Source organism: Biomphalaria glabrata, chromosome 17 (genome assembly GCF_947242115.1).
Source record: "Biomphalaria glabrata chromosome 17, xgBioGlab47.1, whole genome shotgun sequence".
Lineage (NCBI taxonomy): Eukaryota > Metazoa > Mollusca > Gastropoda > Planorbidae > Biomphalaria > Biomphalaria glabrata.
Window position 1 is genome coordinate 20,751,840 of NC_074727.1, and position 14,099 is coordinate 20,765,938.

The 14,099-nt window shown below is 38.4% G+C and overlaps 1 protein-coding gene across 6 annotated transcripts in view; it reads right to left on the reverse strand.

Moving 5' to 3' along the window:
* LOC106052086 (neo-calmodulin-like) overlaps positions 1 to 14,099 on the reverse strand; it is a 137,498-nt gene that overhangs the window by 100,198 nt on the left and 23,201 nt on the right. The window contains exon 1 of one of the 6 annotated variants that reach the window (XM_056015374.1): positions 8,704 to 8,821. The exons of 2 other annotated variants lie outside the window; for them this stretch is intronic. The gene's annotated coding sequence lies outside the window, so the exon portion shown is untranslated. Of the gene's footprint in view, positions 1 to 2,536; positions 2,760 to 2,822; positions 2,842 to 8,703; positions 8,822 to 14,099 lie in introns of those variants that run through there. 3 more of the 6 variants (XM_056015376.1, XM_056015375.1, XM_056015373.1) reach the window with 3 other exon arrangements.

Genomic DNA, 14,099 nt, shown 5'->3' on the forward strand with positions numbered 1-14,099 from the left:
AAGGGGGGGGGGTTAAACTCAAAACCCCTTTGGCTACGCTCATAGAATTGTGAGTGTGTAATTTGCTTTTTTTATGTTGAGAGGGGGTTTATCGTAATTTTTGGAGGCGGTTTTAAAGTTAAAATCTTCCTTAGCTGTTTTCTTGGAATTTGGAATTGTCGTTTGCATTTGTTTTAGTTTTGTTTATAGAAGAGGGGGATTTAACTGCAAAACCCTTGGTAGGGGTTTTTAAACTCAAAACCCCTGTAGGGGGGTTTAAACTCAAAGCCCCTGGTAGGGGGTATTTGACTCAAAACCCCCTCGGCTGTGCTGTGGTAAGTGATGATTTAGTATCAAAATCTCACCTAAAATAAACAAAATGAAAGCAAAAATTAGTCACTTAATTCCGTTCCCACTCCCCCTGCGGGGGAGGGATTTCATTTCGGGGGGGGGGGAGGGATTGAACCCCCCCCCCTGGCTACGCCCATGACACAGACGACTTTTCCCCAACTTATGTCAGGTACCCATGCTGGGTGGACTCAAAGGCGCCCAAAGATCCCGAAATTAAAAATCCTAGTCTTCACCAAGGGCTCCCGGTGCGGAAGCCAAACGCTCTACTGCTCAGCCACCGCGCCTTCCTCGGACAAGTAGCCAGATCTGTGAATACTGAAGTAATTCATTGTTTCGTTTATTGATGCGTGTATTGTCACCGCCAATGAATAATTGTGCTAAGTTTCAACTTACGGGTGTGGGAGAAATAACGTGTTCAAATTTTTTTACCAGACAAACACAGTTGATAATATCAACTTTGTAAAAACACCTCGCACGGGCCTGATTACTGTAAGCACTACTTAAGCCCACAATTATTGTCATTGTCTCAAAAATTGAAGGTTGTCATTTAAGCGGACGGCAGACAGGTTCATTTAATTAGAGGAATTAAATAGAAACGGAACAAAGTTTATTAAGAATGACCCGAAAAAGGAACTCATTAGCCCAAATTAGACTTCGTTAGAGTCCTTTTAAAATGGTTTATATTGAAGTCTCTCTCTGTATAAAACATCTCATAAAAATGCTTTAACTTTATTCACAATTGCACAAGTACTAGTTTAGTATTGATATCAAATAGTAATAATAATAATCTTTACTTTGCCCCGGAGGAAATCTGTTTTACGATTGTGCAATACAAAAAAAACAAAAAAAAAACAATAGCAAACAATTTGTACGATAGCACACAAGGTATACGCTCCTAATTCAGTTTCTATTGAACATTACATGCGAAATTTACAACAGCAAGTTTTATTTTGTTCTACGATATCATTGCCAAAGGAACAGAAGAGGTTTTGTGTCTGCTTTTGTGGTCGGTGTCTTCTTTATGATCGTAAAACGTCAAGTACGCCAAGATTCACGCCCATAGACTATCTAGATATCTAGACTGGACATGGAGATTATGTAACACTACAAAAAATGTCGTGAAAATTTTTTAGAAAGTTGGATCAAGGCGTTGTTTTGTAAAGTAGTTAATGTACAGTCTAGATATAGTATATATAAGTCTATGATCTAGATCTAAAAATTAATTTATATGTTACATAGGTTAGGGTTGAAAAAAACAACTTGACTTCTTTGAACTACTTGACAAAACAACGCCTTGATCCAACTTTCTACACAATGTTCACGAGCGATCAGTCGCGGATAAGAATGTATTTCCGGTTTCCAGTCTAGATATAATATATAAGTCTATGTTCACGCCTTAATTATTATTATTTATTATTATTACTTTTTAAATAATAAATATCAAAATAATGTTAGAACTCACATTTAGAAATAAATATATGTTCTTTACTTTCTTCGTACATAATTTCATAGACAATGATACTTGTTGTAAGTTGAATGGGATATTTAATAGGTTTCCTATGTTTTTTTTAGAATTGATCAGGCCTCTCTCAGAAAAGAAAATATACATCTTGGCAATGTTATCTCTTCAGTACTTAATAAAAAAAAACTGTTGGCTACCCCCAGTAGATTGGATTTAGTTCTAGTTCTCAAACTAACTTATTGATAATACATTTAGTGTAATGTCAAATTAGGTTGGGCATCACTGTACTATACTATATTATATCATATACTAGCAATACCAACCGGCTTCGCCCACTTAATTTGTTACCTGGCTTTAATTTTTTTTATTTTGCCATGGACCCCTCCCATCTTTCTTACCTATAACAATATAATAATATAATAATATAAAGTTAAACTCTTCCCCATACATTCCGTTGACCATCTAGTTTAACATATTGATTGTTCTTATATTATTTTATATTTATTCAAACTATGGCCGTAGGCCTACTATCCGAAATATAATATTGACTATATGTTTATCTATTCCATTGATATCTTTATTTCTAATTATAAAGTTAGGACTATTGAATTTTACTTATTTTGTTTAAATATATATCTACATCTAATCCAATCAGTTGTATGTAACAGTCTCGTATTGATATTTAAATACATTAATATAATAATCCACGAAATCTACGAATACATTCACAAATCAGTAACGCACTTAGCTCACACAGGTTGCTGGATTAGTTTAGTGCACATATATATCTCGTGTTTTAGAGTCGCAGTAAAGCCACGTGACAACACAACTCTGCCAGACCTACCGATACACAATACAGAAAGGAAAACACAAGTCCAACTATTCGTTGGTTGGTCGCTAGATGTTAGAGTTACCGGACTTTTGCCGGATGCTGACGATGTTTTATTTAACCCCAAACACACGTGCAGACACACTCACACACGGGTACCACACACACACACACTCACATTTCATTATAATGAAAACTAACTTCGTCATTATGGGCGCCCTGCACCTGACTGGCCCTCCCTCCAGCACCAGTCACCACTCTGCCGTCGCTCCTCCAAGTCACTCCAACCTCCCTCTTTCTCTCTGCCTCGACGCCTGCAACCCACCACCTCCTAAGTCAACTCTCCCCCACCCCCCTTTTTTTTCCCCCTAAAAACTAGTGATTGTTTCTACAAACTACCAGCAGCCATGAATGACCGCCCCACCCCCACCTGATGGACACAAAAGATGCATATCTACTTTAGCCAGCTGAGTGGAGCACAAACTAAATGTGTGATTTTTTATTTTTTTTTATTCATTCCAAAGTAAACCAAAACAAAGCGCCATTTCCGCTGCTAGACACTTTCGATTTTACACAATATTTAACTCCAGAACGGGAAGTATATGTTGTTTAGACTATGTTGTTGAGACATTCCCAAATAATGCATTCATTATCATAGTATCATGGAACCCTCGAAACTAACTCCACTGAGTTTTATTATCCTTATTTTCAGGAAACCAATATTAATGTGCGTAATACTGCACTGCAAAGACCCTCCTTGGGGAACAGTGCCATGAACAAGAAAATAAATACTTAAAAAAAAAACACAAAAAATAGTATTTTTAAGCGTAGTTTTATCAATTCGTCTGTATCAGTCGTCTAAATAAATGTGTACTAGACTAACAATTAAAAATCTGTGCGATTAGAAATATTTGGCCAATTGTTTTTGTTTAGAGCAATTTCATGATTTTAGATTTCTCAGTACGCTATGATCATTTCACTTGTCTGGGAGGGGGGGGGGTATGGTAGAAAAATAGCGACATCTCTGTTAATGTTACAGTGATCGGTTTTAAAATGCATTTTATTTATTTTTTTAAAGTCGAATTTGAGGGCTCAAGCCTCCTCAAGCCAACACACTTACCAATGTACCTGCAAAGTGCTAATAAAATTAGAAGGTTCTATAGTTAGTTCAAACTTTTAATCGGCGACTTAGCTAAATTTCAGAATTCGCTAGTTTACTGTAAAAAGCTGTTTAGTTTATTGATCATCATTATTGTATTCTGTATCCACTTTGGACATAAACTGTATATATATTGTTTCTAGTCTGTGTCTAAAAGAGTTAAACTCAAGAACATGTATCAACACTGAGTCACTTCATTGTTTTTGGAAATAGGTTTGAACTATAATTACGGCACCTCCCCATCCGCATGTGTCACCATCAAGTAAAACAAACAAAACAAACATCGTGACAGAGAGCAATGGAGAAAGATGTTCGACAGATCAAGTGTGTTGCCCCAACGGTTCATCAGACTTCATAATAGTTGAAAGTGGTGAACGCTGCATTTATTTTCACCACAAAATCTCAGAAAGAGGATGAGTCCGAAGAACAGAATGAGCCTTTAAAGCGTATAGTTAGACAAGCTAAATGGCTGACTGGTTGAGGTGGTGTGCGCTCCGGACTGTCGTCTCAATGGTCCCAGGCTCCAATCCTGTCTTCCTGCAATAGCCCTAGGCTAGGACGTAACAATCTTTATTTCAAAACAAACGTCTGACAACGTTCGGGTCATTGAGAACATGTTGATGTAGGCGCATCCAAATATATGTGTATGTGAAACTGAAACATTAAACAGACATTCAATAGACTTCTAAAACTGAAACATCAAACAGACATTCAATAGACTTCTAAAACTGAAACATTAAACAGACATTTAATAGACTTCTAAAACTGAAACATTAAACAGACATTCAATAGACTTCTAAAACTGAAACATTAAACAGACATTCAATAGACTTCTAAAACTGAAACATTAAACAGACATTCAATAGACTTCTAAAACTGAAACATTTAAAAGACATTCAATAGACTTCTAAAACTGAAACATTAAACAGACATTCAATAGACTTCTAAAACTGAAACATTCAATAGACTTCTAAAACTGAAACATTAAACAGACATTCAATAGACTTCTAAAACTGAAACATTAAACAGACATTCAATAGACTTCTAAAACTGAAACATTAAACAGACATTCAATAGACTTCTAAAACTGAAACATTAAACAGACATTCAATAGACTTCTAAAACTGAAACATTAAACAGACATTCAATAGACTTCTAAAACTGAAACATTAAACAGACATTCAATAGACTTCTAAAACTGAAACATTAAACAGACATTTAATAGACTTCTAAAACTGAAACATTAAACAGACATTCAATAGACTTCTAAAACTGAAACATTAAACAGACATTCAATAGACTTCTAAAACTGAAACATTAAACAGACATTCAATAGACTTCTAAAACTGAAACATTAAACAGACATTTAATAGACTTCTAAAACTGAAACATTCAATAGACTTCTAAAACTGAAACATTAAACAGACATTCAATAGACTTCTAAAACTGAAACATTAAACAGACATTCAATAGACTTCTAAAACTGAAACATTAAACAGACATTCAATAGACTTCTAAAACTGAAACATTAAACAGACATTTAATAGACTTCTATTAGCGGATTAAAAGTTTCGGTGTTTTTTTTTTTTTATTTATAAGAGCATTTCCTTTCATCTCAAATGCATCAGCTAATTCCCACTTTAAACCGGACTTGAAAATAAAATACAGCCGTAAGGAGATGGGAGAAACAAAGAGGGGGGGGGCTAACTTGAAGGAGAGAGCTAAAGCCTTTGAGTGAATTTTAACGGCCAGTTGATTTGTCTCTTGGAATTAAATATCTGGGTCCGATACCGTTTGTCATCGTAAATGCATCGGTAATCTCCCCCTTTTTTTTTTAAACATAGTATAGGTATTATTTACCATAACGGCTGCTCACGGTATTTCTATGCTAATTTTATGTACGATTTTTAAACAAGAAAAAACATAAAAAATACTTTGAAAAAAAAAAGATTATAAGAAGTATAAACAAATATCAATTAGTTTGAATCAGTTGTGTAATTAAGTTTGTAATATACCTAGACTAACAACAATAAATGTGTGCGATTAATAATATTTTTACCTATTGTATTTGTTTAGCGCTATTTCATTCTGTTAGCTTTCTCAATACTCTATGATGATATGATCCTATCACTTGTATGGACCAGTTAGGAAAAAAAAGGTGGGGGGGGGAGAGAAAGAAAAGGATATGTGGGTGGGTGGATTTTGTTTAGCATTGGCATCTCGAACAACTTATACCACCACTTCAGTCAAGTACAATTTCTTTCCCTTGTTCGAGATGCCAATGCTAAACAAAATAATTAATTACCATTAGCTAATTAACTGGTTGTTTTTTTTTTTTCTGTTGATTATTGTGTTGTCAGGTAAAAGAAATACGGTAAGACTATTCAGCTTTACAACCCTTTGGCATTTAACAACAAAGTTGAGAGAAACTCAAATATAGATTTGGACAAATACTTGGGAGACAACTAGAGTCCCGCGAAAGAAATTTTTTTATTGTAGTTTCTTCTCCGGTTAAACCAGGATTCCACTTGAATAATAGGAAAATATTGACACATGAAATTATATGTGTGTGTGTGTGCGTGTGTTCCCCGACACTTCAATGAAGAGAGTGTCCAGCCATCATTATGTCAATTGTCCTCTGCCATTGGTCCACGCGAAATAATTGGGAAGAAGGAAAACGAGGACGCTGGGGAGAGGGGGGGGGGGTGGGGGAGAAGTAAATGGGAGGAAAGACCCAGGGAGAATTTTGTTATTCGCACTCTCAATCTGGCAAGTCAAATCCCTTGAATGGCAGGCTATTGTTGGGGGGGAGGGGGAGGCTACTTAGATACTGATGGAAAAAATATGCCAGGTATTTTTCAGGAAATAAAGCCAGATAAGAAGAAAATCAATAAAGGGAGAAAAAAAAAACAACGAAAAGGGGAATAAACGAAAAGCCAAAAGAAATAAAGAAGTTATGTTTCGGGGTTTTGTCATCGGATAAAACTGAGGGCACTTAAGAAAGACCAGGGAAAGAGAGCTGTGGAGTGTCTTAGGATACTGGCATTGAGAGTCCGAGGAGGGGACAGGATCGTAGTTCAATTCAATGATCGTTTATCTCTTTACTGAGGCGATTGTGGGTAGGATTGGGGTTGGGATTGTGGTTACTGTGGTTAAGATTGTGATTAGGATTAGGGTTCTTCTTCTTCTTGGGATTAAGGTTATTGAGGTTAAGCGTGACCAATTGATAGAAGGCCTGAACATTGACCTGCAACGTCACAACCTGCGGGCAGTTTAGACCAATAGCTCGTTGCCACGTCACATGTACGACGTGGCAACGATCTATTGGTCAGTGTTAAGGCCTTCTATAAGAAACTGTCTAGGGTTAACATTATGGTAAGGGTTGTGGTTAGGATTAAGGTTATGATTGTGGTTAGTGTGGTTAAGATTGTGGATATGATTGTGGATAGGAATAAGTTTGGGATGGTGTGTAAGATCGTAGGTAGTATTGTTGGTAGGATTGTTGGTAATATTGAGGTTATGACTGTGGGTAGGATTGTTGGTAATATTGAGGTTATGACTGTGGGTAGGATTGTTGGTAATATTGAGGTTATGACTGTGGGTAGGATTGTTGGTAATATTGAGGTTATGACTGTGGGTAGGATTGTTGGTAATATTGAGGTTATGACTGTGGGTAGGATTGTTGGTAATATTGAGGTTATGACTGTGGGTAGGATTGTTGGTAATATTGAGGTTATGACTTTGGGTAGGATTGTTGGTAATATTGAGGTTATGACTGTGGGTAGGATTGTTGGTAATATTGAGGGTATGACTGTGGGTAGGATTGTTGGTAATATTGAGGTTATGACTGTGGGTAGGATGGTGGTTATGACTGTGGGTAGGATTGTGGTTATGACTGTGGGTAGGATTGTGGTTATGACTAATGAGGCTGAGATGTTGGTAGGGTTGCATGTATGATTGTCTGTAGGATTGTAGGATTGTGGGTATGATTGTGGATGGGAAAGTTATTTATTTTTAGCATTAATTGCCCAAACGAAAGACAAGGAAGGATATGATTGCAATGCATGGAAATAACAAGTCCTCTGGAGACAAAATGCCGAACGTTCGGGGCTCGATCCCTGGTGGGTGATCAAGGAATTTTTCTGGACAAGTAAAGGAGTAAAACATTGTGCTGACCACACCATGCCCTTATAGAGATAGAAAATTCGAGAACAAATTTGATTAATCTATGGGCCTCGTTATAAAATATCAACAATACGTTAGAACAGAAACCAATATATCAACATACAAGTAGGCCTACAACAAATGTGCCTTTCACTGGGTGGACCACTTCGGGGACCGTTTCTCTGTCTTTGTAACCAATGTTGTTGTTTTTTTTAAGGCTCAGCTTACGTTCGTTAAGGAATTAAAATTCAGTCAGAGAAAAAAAAGAAAAAGAAGTCGAAACGATATAAAAAAAATGTGGTAACGATATAATGGAACCTTTAAAAAAACGTAAGAAAATGAAAAAAACATAAAACGGGAGATATTTTGATATACATAGACACAATAAACACTCTTAAGGTCGCCATATGGAAACGTCAATGTTACCAATAAAAAGTATTATGTACTTCAAACGAAACAGCTTAGAAATAATTTGATTTTTTTAGGGCTGAAAATTTAAAAAAAAATGTAATACTATTTATTTTAAAGACTTCGCTTATCAATACTTCCGTTTTGCGTACACCGGATACACCAAAAATCTTGCTATTTATGGATTTGTCTCCATGTATGAAAATTTCCTATAATGCCGAAATTACAAACTGGCATCTATAGAAATATGCATAATACTCAAATAGCCAGTTTTTTTTATTATCCATATTTCACATAAATATTTGTTTGGGATAAAACAAAATAAAGCCACACTGTAAGGAAAATATAGACCTAGTTAACCAACAGAAAGAAAAAACAACACAGAAATAAATCCAAGTGAAAGCATCACACGACACTGTGAATAAATCCGGGACGCCAGGACTGACCAGCATTTTGGGCTGAGTCGTAGCTTTTTCCATACATTTGCAATTATCATGGGAGACCATATTCGAAGACAAGGGGAGGTTAACGACCAAGAAAAAAAAAAGAGGGGGCATGAGAGTTGTGGACCTTTGTGCTTGGACATGGGCAGATAATTTAGTGTGCTGATAAGGAGACAAGTGATACCGATAGCCCCAAGCGGCGACGAGGGGACAGGGGCGCCTATAAAAACGGTCTGTGGCAATCAAAAGGGTGATAGAAAAGGTTGTATAAAAAAACCTTTCTGGGGGGGGGGGGGATTTAGATGGAGTCAGTGGCGTCACTAGGGGATGGTAGAGGTGCGGATATCAACTGATGACAGCCAGTAAGTTGCGACATCAAAGTGGAAAAAATAAATGTTTGTGAATAAGTTTTGGGGTGGGGTGACACTATTAGCCGCGTGGTATCAATCCCAGGGGATGGAGTAGTGTGTTTATTTATGAAAGGCACGATTAAAATGATAGATTTATTGAATTTAAACAAATGTACTGTTGATAACCAAAAGATGGAAATCGTAAAGAGGATTCAAGTTGCCACTGAGGCATTTTCAGTTCCGACAATAGTTTGAACTTGAATAAAAAGAAGTTTGTCTTTCAAAACCGTCAGTTGCTTCATTTTAGATTGTACATTATGTGACATTTTCCTTAAAAAATAAGAACTCTCCATTTTAATAGAAACTTCGGCGAATGTATTAAAAATCAATACACTCTTTATTAGTATATAAAACATTATGATAAACTATCCGCAGGAGAGGTGGCTGAGAGGTAAAGAGCTTGGTCCAGAGTTCGAATCCTGTTGAAGACTCTAAGTCAACCCAGCTCAAATGGGTACCTGACATTAGTTGTGGAAAGTAAAGGCGGTTGGTCGTTGTGCTGGCTACATGACACCCTCGTTAACCGTTGCTCTATCGCATGGGCGGAAAAGGAAACTTTACTTTTTTTATATTAATTCCAAAGATTTGATCATCTATTTCAATAATCATAGAAAATATTTTATTGGTACATTCCATGATACATACCTCGCCTCATGGGCGTAGCCAGGATTTTTTTTCGGGGGGGGGGGGTTTGGGGGGATTTTTTTCTTCCCCCCCCCCCCGCGACCCCCCCCCCAGCGAAATTTTCTTTTTATATGTATTTATGTGTGTGTGTGTGTGTACATAATCTTTATTGCATTCTGACTCTTCATTCTTTCGGAAGACGTTTATTGTGCCCTAGAATAGGTTCTTCCATGAGTTAGTGGAAAAATTGTAGATTCCCAGCAAATACTAGCAAGGGGGTCTGGGGGAGCGCTAGGAGCTGAAGCCCCGCCGCCAAGCACTATTTCTGGTATTGAAAGCCAACAAAATGCATATTCTGAGGTATCTACAGTGCATTTTCCTGCTATTAAAAAATTTTATTTCAAAAACCTAATGTGCTATTCTTACTGACTTAGACCCTACCGCGCCGTTCGGAGCATTTGACGTCAAGCTGTTTCCATAAAAATCTGTCACTGGTAATGTCTAAAGCCTCTTCCCACCTGCCATGAGGACCTCAATGAATGAGTGGCGTCAAGTTGTACTAGAATATCATTGCAACTCTTCTTATGCGTAATCCATTTTGTCGGAGAACGTGTCCCGCAAACCTCATGCGTCGCTCTCTCACAATCTTACTAAAGGGTCGACTCCCAGTTCGGCATAGGATTTCCTTGATTTAAACCCGATCTCTATAACTGACTCCTAAAATCTGTCTTAGCCATCTTTGTTGAGCCACATTTAGTGTTTTTCAATTTCGGCAGATGACTATTCACTATACCAGTTTATTAAGGGAGCCCTGCCACTGGTAAAATGTGTAACCACTCTTGAATACGCTCTTGGAATTAAGTGACTGTAGTTTGCTTTAGATTTTATATCCAAAAGAGAAGTTTTATCGTCAAAATCATCTGTTGGGGGTTTTCCATCTCAAAATGCTCTGTAGGGGGATCTTAAACTCAAAACCATCTGGAGGGGTTTTAAACTTTAAACAAACGCCATCTGTAGAAGAGGGGTTTAAACTCAAAACCCCCGATTGGATTGGCTACGCTCAAATAATTTTAGTGTGTAATTTGCTTTTTTTTTTATATTGAAGAAGCATTTTTAGCATTAAACCCCTCTGAATGGGGATTTAAACTCAAAACCCCTTTTGGCAACGCTCATAGCATTTTTGAGTGCGTAATTTGCTTTTTTTCTTACACTGAAGATGTATTTTTTAGCCTCGAACTCACCAGGCGGGGGGTTTAAACTCAAAACCCCTTTGGCTGCGTTCATAGATTTTAGTGTGAGTAATTTGCTTTTATTTATATTGAAGAGGTACTTTTTAGCTTCAAACTCCACTGGAGTGGAGTTTAATCTCAAAACCCCTTTGACTACACACAAAACATTTTGAGTGTATAATTTGCTTTGTTTTTATTATTAAAGAGGTATTTTTTACCTTCAAACCCCGCTGAAGTGGGGATTAAACTAAAAATTAAGTCAAAACCCATTTAGCTACGCTCATAACAATTTGAGTGCGTAATTAACTTTTTTTTATATTGAAGAGGGGGTTTATCGTAAATTTTGGAGGGGGGTTTAAAATCAAAATCTCCCTTAACTGTGCTCTTGGAATTAGGAGATTTTCGTTTGCATTTTTGTTTTCGGGGGGGGAGGGAGGGTTTGAACCCCAACCCCCCCCCTGGCTACGCCCATGCCGCCTTGCCTTTTAAATACCCACTGAATGCTAATTAATAATAATAATATTATGAATAGTTTTAAAGATCCGTGTTCAGGTGCTAAATCGTCTCATCCTGCCACTTTCCAGGACAAACTACATCAGTGATGCCCAAACTATGATCTGTGGGCCATATCCGACCCGTGACACAGTGACCTCTGTCCCTCGAAAGTTATGCCCACAGTGGCCTAGTTCCATTGGACGACACAACTTAAGTGATGATGCGGTCTGTGACACTTTTCTTTTTTGTTTAATAGCTTTTATATAACTTTCGTGCTTGTAGCATGCTCAGAGCGCTATTTGTGGACCAGTGGGGGGGGGGGTATATAGGAGTTTTTTTGTGCCACCTTTAGGCGCTCAGAAAACAAAACCTGCTCGAAATGGGTGTCGAACCACGAGCCCTCTTGATAGGTAGCCAAGGCAAGTGATACTGATAGCCCCACGAGACGACGGGGGGACAAAATGTGTACTTACATCTCGACCACACATCACACTTATATTTAATTAGGCCCAAAGTCTGAAAAAAGTTGCCCACCACTGGACTAGTTTCGGTCCGCATGGGCACAAGATATTTTCCAAAACACGCATCACGAACACATTTAAATATTTTGTAATCTCTTTTTCCTTTAATTCGCATTTTCTGCAATGTGGGCAGGGCTTTCAAATGGTCCAAAAAGCACCACATCTCGGGCAGGATATGGCCCGCGGACCGTAGATTGGGTATCACTTGACTAAATTAATGAATTACCTCTTCTCATTTATGAGAGCCATCTCTCTGCAATGTGCATTATGTCGAATGATGAAAGCCGATATTATAGATTGGGAAGGGGTGCACCGGAAGGGGAAATTACAGGATCCTCTGTAACCAAAGGACAGTGGCTAGCTTATGTTGTCCTCTTCGTGGATTTTATGGTGAGTTATGGGCGATAGCAATGGGATATAGAGAGGCCCCCAACTCCATTCTCCACCACCACCCAAGTCCCAAGTGACAGATTAATTGACTCCGCGTATGTGTAGGAGCGCGTGCGATTGTTTGTGACAGTGAGCGAAGAAAGATTGACGCATATTAATAAACCAAACGCATTGGGCACAAAAACGCAGCGGTCAAGCTCTCTACACCCGAAATCCCCGGAGAGTATGAAACACAAAGGACGGGATAAAAGGGGGGGAGGGGGTAGGGTACAATGATATCACCGGCTTCAACTTACCGGTTTTACTCTGTCCAAAGCCAGGTTCGTCACGTTGGGTCACTGATCCAACGCATACTGTAAAGGTCAATCCCGGGCAGGATAACGCCGAGCGCGTGAAAGGCGAGCGGGCTTCAAACTAAGGCGCCCCATGAGGACGGCAAGCCATGTAGACTCAATGTCTGCGCCTCTAAAATGGCCGGAGATGTAAGAGTCTCAGCGTGTGCGCCCCTTGGAGAGATGGGGCTATAAAGTGCTGACTCTTATTATTTGAATTCACTAAATGTTGGCCACAGAAATGGAGCACAACGGGCGTTACGTATTGATAACGCAAGGTGTAGAGAACTGCCGTCAGTTTTAAGTCAAAATGTACTCTCTCTCTTTCCCTGTCTCTCTCTTATATCAATCTACATAGTGACATATATATTCTATGAGCTACCGGTCTGTCGAAATGCATTGTGTCTCATATATTTATCTATTAGTAACATAAAAGTATCGAGGTGGTAAGAAATGATCCCACATTGGGCGTCACGTGTTACCTAACCCCGCGTTGGGTGCCGCTTGTTACTTGGTACGTGACCCCATATTGATCTACATTAGGCGCAACTTGTTAGAGGACCCCACATTGGGCGCCTTTTGTCACGTGACACCACATTGAGCGCCATTTGATACGTGACTCCATATTGAGCGCCACTTGTTAGTTGACTCTACATTGGACACCTCTTGTTAGGTGACCCCGCACTGTTACCTATTCTATCTCTAGCACGACAAGCCAAATAGCTGCCTCTTTGTTCTCCTTTACATTTTATTGATATATAATAATATATATACTATCTCTAGCATGGCCAGAAATAGCTGCCTCTTTGGACTCCTTTACATTTCACTGTTATTCATCATTGCAGGATGCCTGCCTGGTCGTTTCAATGGTCCAGGGTTTGAACCCTGCCCGCTGCTATGCGCGGCAGGGGATGATTATTCAATATAGATTGACGAACAGTTCTTTTTTTTTTTCACCATGTGTCATTTTCTCTCTTCCGCCACGACGTTCAATATGTTTTTAAAAAAATGTGCGTGTGTTGGTAGGGAAGGGGTGTGGGTGGAATCCGGGAGGGTGATATAACGTGTCAGCTATTTTAGACGAAAATTGCGCAATGCAGGAAAATGTTTTCAGAGTGCGAGGAACTAACTCTTCGATTATCGAACTTGTTGAATATTTGTACCTGATGGTCGTAAGAATCTCTAAAGATAAGAACATGACCAGCATGACTGATAGAATGGAGGATGTTTTAGTGTATAAAACAGTGAATTTATACATCCAGCAATCAAGGAGATGAATTGTTTTACTCTGCCTTTGATAGTT